The sequence below is a fragment of the Schistocerca gregaria genome, unplaced genomic scaffold (genome assembly GCF_023897955.1).
Source record: "Schistocerca gregaria isolate iqSchGreg1 unplaced genomic scaffold, iqSchGreg1.2 ptg000920l, whole genome shotgun sequence".
Taxonomy (NCBI): domain Eukaryota; kingdom Metazoa; phylum Arthropoda; class Insecta; order Orthoptera; family Acrididae; genus Schistocerca; species Schistocerca gregaria.
The window spans coordinates 132,501-137,500 of NW_026062277.1; the positions used below are offsets into that span (position 1 = coordinate 132,501).

Consider the following 5,000-nt stretch of genomic DNA (forward strand, 5'->3'; position numbering starts at 1 on the left):
AGATTATCCCTTAACCTAACTGTGGCTGTACCAGATTATCGCTTAACCTAACTGTGGCTGTACCAGATTATCGCTTAACCTAACTGTGGCTGTACCAGATTATCGCTTAACCTAACTGTGGCTGTACCAGATTATCGCTTAACCTAACTGTGGCTGTACCAGATCATCGCTTAACCTAACTGTGGCTGTACCAGATCATCGCTTAACCTAACTGTGGCTGTACCAGATTATCGCTTAACCTAACTCAATTTGTCCCTTAACCTAACTCAATTTGTCCCTTAACCTAACTCAAGTTGTCCCTTAACCTAACTCAAGTTGTCCCTTAACCTAACTCAAGTTGTCCCTTAACCTAACTCAAGTTGTCCCTTAACCTAACTCAAGTTGTCCCTTAACCTAACTCAAGTTGTCCCTTAACCTAACTCAAGTTGTCCCTTAACCTAACTCAAGTTGTCCCTTAACCTAACTCAAGTTGTCCCTTAACCTAACTCAAGTTGTCCCTTAACCTAACTCAAGTTGTCCCTTAACCTAACTCAAGTTGTCCCTTAACCTAACTCAAGTTGTCCCTTAACCTAACTCAAGTTGTCCCTTAACCTAACTCAAGTTGTCCCTTAACCTAACTCAAGTTGTCCCTTAACCTAACTCAAGTTGTCCCTTAACCTAACTCAAGTTGTCCCTTAACCTAACTCAAGTTGTCCCTTAACCTAACTCAAGTTGTCCCTTAACCTAACTCAAGTTGTCCCTTAACCTAACCCACGTTGTCCCTTAACCTAACCCACGTTGTCCCTTAACCTAACCCACGTTGTCCCTTAACCTAACCCACGTTGTCCCTTAACCTAACCCACGTTGTCCCTTAACCTAACCCACGTTGTCCCTTAACCTAACCCACGTTGTCCCTTAACCTAACCCACGTTGTCCCTTAACCTAACCCACGTTGTCCCTTAACCTAACCCACGTTGTCCCTTAACCTAACCCACGTTGTCCCTTAACCTAACCCACGTTGTCCCTTAACCTAACCCACGTTGTCCCTTTGCCTAACATAGTTCACTGCTCGGAATCTCTGGTGTCGTTGTTATCCTCATGTAGATGTCTTGCGAGTGTTGCTTACTTTCCACATATTCCCGCTATCCACTGTCAATTGTACTGCAATAGGACTATATCGGCCCCCCCCCCCCCCTCTGTCCCCCTCTTTGTGTCTCTGTCCTCTCAAGCTGGTCGGTCTGGCGTGTGAGTGTTAAATGAGCCTCGCAGCTGTTCAGTTGCATTCAGATGTCGACGCCCTCAGTGTACGTCGTGGTATGGTCTGTGTCCATTGTCCGCTGATGTCGTACGCGTAACCCACACGCTGTACCGATCATCGGTAGTTACGTACAGAGTGAAGTAGTGTGATACGTGTGACTGTACGCTGGCTGTGCCCAACGGTGTCGAATCTCAATTTCCATATGTTGTGCTCGATGCTACTTGTCTCGTCTCCCAATAACAGCTAGGTTGCACTGTGGTACGCCGTAGAGGCGTGTGGGAGGAACGTACGAACGCATTGTATGTCACCCTGGGTCGCTGGGGGTGGTGGTGCGGTGAGTCAGGTCAGGTCAGGTCAGGTCAGGTCAGCGTGAGCCGTCTGATGTAGTGACGCGTGTATTCCGACTTTGTCGTATTGCCTCACACAAAGTGCTACCCTGGTGGACCGCGTTCCATATCTGGGACATGCCGCAGATGCCGGTTGACAGTGGATCGCGGAAGGGACATCGCATACTTGCGCGGGCCACCTTCCACGTGTTCTCTTCTGCACATGTCGCAGTGTGTATGTGGTCTGATGTAGCGTGTCGTGACACATGACATCCTGGCATGCAAGAATTGTTGAATTCGCAAATGTAGGTGGACATCTACGTTTACTGCCCAAGATACGCAAATGAACTGGAAATCCGTTGTTGAGCGGTTGTTCACGCTGGAGGTGAATCTGTGATGGCGACGATCGGTACAGCTATTAACCGGTTGTTTCAGCGGTACCCGCCACATCCACACACGTGACTAGGCCCATGTGGGTATGAAGCGATACGCGGCGGTGGCTTGGTGGGACTGTTCCCGGCCGGTGAAGGGGGGCCGCCCGGCGTGTTGGCCGCGCGCTGCGTGGGCGCACGCGCAACAGCCGGCTGGTGGGGGGCGCCGAGTGGCAGGAGCGCCAGCCGACGGGCCCGGCAGGCGGCGCAGCTACGCTGCGGCGCACCCTGCACGCGGCGCCTGGCGGCCAAAGTTGGTTCAGCCGAGCCCGGTGCGAAGCGCGGTGGACATCTGCAGTGTGCTGGTCTGATTGAGGACTGTGTGCGTTGAGGATGCGCCGCCGCCTGGCACTCGGCGCCGCGACGCCGTCTGCTGCTCGGTCGCCCCAGCGGTTCTCGCAGGTGGTTTGTATCGCAGTTGTGCGGACGTGTTGGCGCGTGCGCTGTGCTGGGAGAGTTCGCTTCTGCACCCAAGTGGGGCTTTGCCCTTGTGTGGCGCTGGCGTTGGAGCTGCCGGTCACCATAGGTGGCGCGTGTTGTCTCCCGCCGGCAATGCCACGACAGCACGCTCCCGGGCCTCTGTCGGCAGCGGCAAGCTCAGTTGGGAGCAAGGGTGTTCGCACTAAAACCGTCTACTCGCCTAACTCCGGGCGATTGCGCCTCTCTCGAAACCGACCAAGTACCTAGGACGGCGCTGCGCGCCGCCGGGACCTGAGAGGGTTTCGAGGTGTATCGTGCAGGGGAGCTCGGCCTCCTCCTGTTTGCAGAATAATTGAGCGGACGCTTGCGTGTTCGCGCGGGCCCCCGGGACACACTCCCGGGCGGCCGGCTGCTCAGCTCTAGTTGACGCAGCTCCCTGGTTGATCCTGCCAGTAGTCATATGCTTGTCTCAAAGATTAAGCCATGCATGTCTCAGTACAAGCCGCATTAAGGTGAAACCGCGAATGGCTCATTAAATCAGTTATGGTTCCTTAGATCGTACCCACGTTACTTGGATAACTGTGGTAATTCTAGAGCTAATACATGCAAACAGAGTCCCGACCAGAGATGGAAGGGACGCTTTTATTAGATCAAAACCAATCGGATTGGCTTGTCTGGTCCGTTTGCCTTGGTGACTCTGAATAACTTTGGGCTGATCGCACGGTCCTCGTACCGGCGACGCATCTTTCAAATGTCTGCCTTATCAACTGTCGATGGTAGGTTCTGCGCCTACCATGGTTGTAACGGGTAACGGGGAATCAGGGTTCGATTCCGGAGAGGGAGCCTGAGAAACGGCTACCACATCCAAGGAAGGCAGCAGGCGCGCAAATTACCCACTCCCGGCACGGGGAGGTAGTGACGAAAAATAACGATACGGGACTCATCCGAGGCCCCGTAATCGGAATGAGTACACTTTAAATCCTTTAACGAGTATCTATTGGAGGGCAAGTCTGGTGCCAGCAGCCGCGGTAATTCCAGCTCCAATAGCGTATATTAAAGTTGTTGCGGTTAAAAAGCTCGTAGTTGGATTTGTGTCCCACGCTGTTGGTTCACCGCCCGTCGGTGTTTAACTGGCATGTATCGTGGGACGTCCTGCCGGTGGGGCGAGCCGAAGGGGTGCTTTCGCGTCCCGAGGCGGACCCCGTTTAAATCCTACCAGGGTGCTCTTTGTTGAGTGTCTCGGTGGGCCGGCACGTTTACTTTGAACAAATTAGAGTGCTTAAAGCAGGCAAGCCCGCCTGAATACTGTGTGCATGGAATAATGGAATAGGACCTCGGTTCTATTTTGTTGGTTTTCGGAACCCGAGGTAATGATTAATAGGGACAGGCGGGGGCATTCGTATTGCGACGTTAGAGGTGAAATTCTTGGATCGTCGCAAGACGAACAGAAGCGAAAGCATTTGCCAAGTATGTTTTCATTAATCAAGAACGAAAGTTAGAGGTTCGAAGGCGATCAGATACCGCCCTAGTTCTAACCATAAACGATGCCAGCCAGCGATCCGCCGCAGTTCCTCCGATGACTCGGCGGGCAGCCTCCGGGAAACCAAAGCTTTTGGGTTCCGGGGGAAGTATGGTTGCAAAGCTGAAACTTAAAGGAATTGACGGAAGGGCACCACCAGGAGTGGAGCCTGCGGCTTAATTTGACTCAACACGGGAAACCTCACCAGGCCCGGACACCGGAAGGATTGACAGATTGATAGCTCTTTCTTGATTCGGTGGGTGGTGGTGCATGGCCGTTCTTAGTTGGTGGAGCGATTTGTCTGGTTAATTCCGATAACGAACGAGACTCTAGCCTGCTAACTAGTCGCGTGACATCCTTCGTGCTGTCAGCGATTACTTTTCTTCTTAGAGGGACAGGCGGCTTCTAGCCGCACGAGATTGAGCAATAACAGGTCTGTGATGCCCTTAGATGTTCTGGGCCGCACGCGCGCTACACTGAAGGAATCAGCGTGTCTTCCTAGGCCGAAAGGTCGGGGTAACCCGCTGAACCTCCTTCGTGCTAGGGATTGGGGCTTGCAATTGTTCCCCATGAACGAGGAATTCCCAGTAAGCGCGAGTCATAAGCTCGCGTTGATTACGTCCCTGCCCTTTGTACACACCGCCCGTCGCTACTACCGATTGAATGATTTAGTGAGGTCTTCGGACTGGTACGCGGCATCGACTCTGTCGTTGCCGATGCTACCGGAAAGATGACCAAACTTGATCATTTAGAGGAAGTAAAAGTCGTAACAAGGTTTCCGTAGGTGAACCTGCGGAAGGATCATTACCGACTAGACTGCATGTCTTTCGATGTGCGTGTCGTGTCGCGCAACACGCTACCTGTACGGCAGTGGCCGTGCGCCGCGTGCGGAACCACGCGTGCCTCTCAAAACTAGCGGAAGTGTTGTTGTTGTTGTGTGGTACGAGCGCTGAAGCTCTGGAGCGGCTGGCCTGCGGTACCTGGCGCCTGGCGCCGGTTTTGAATGACGTTCGCCCGAGTGCCTGTCCGCTCCGGTGTGGAGCCGTACGACGCCCATCGGCTGTGAG

General features: G+C 53.3%; 1 non-coding gene across 1 annotated transcript; it reads left to right on the forward strand.

The window, feature by feature from the left end:
• The first annotated feature begins 2,847 nt into the window (after nt 1–2,847).
• On the forward strand, nt 2,848–4,740 carry LOC126325378 (small subunit ribosomal RNA). Its single transcript, XR_007560063.1, has one exon. It is a non-coding gene; the product is annotated as a small subunit ribosomal RNA (ribosomal RNA).
• The last annotated feature ends 260 nt before the right edge of the window (nt 4,741–5,000 follow it).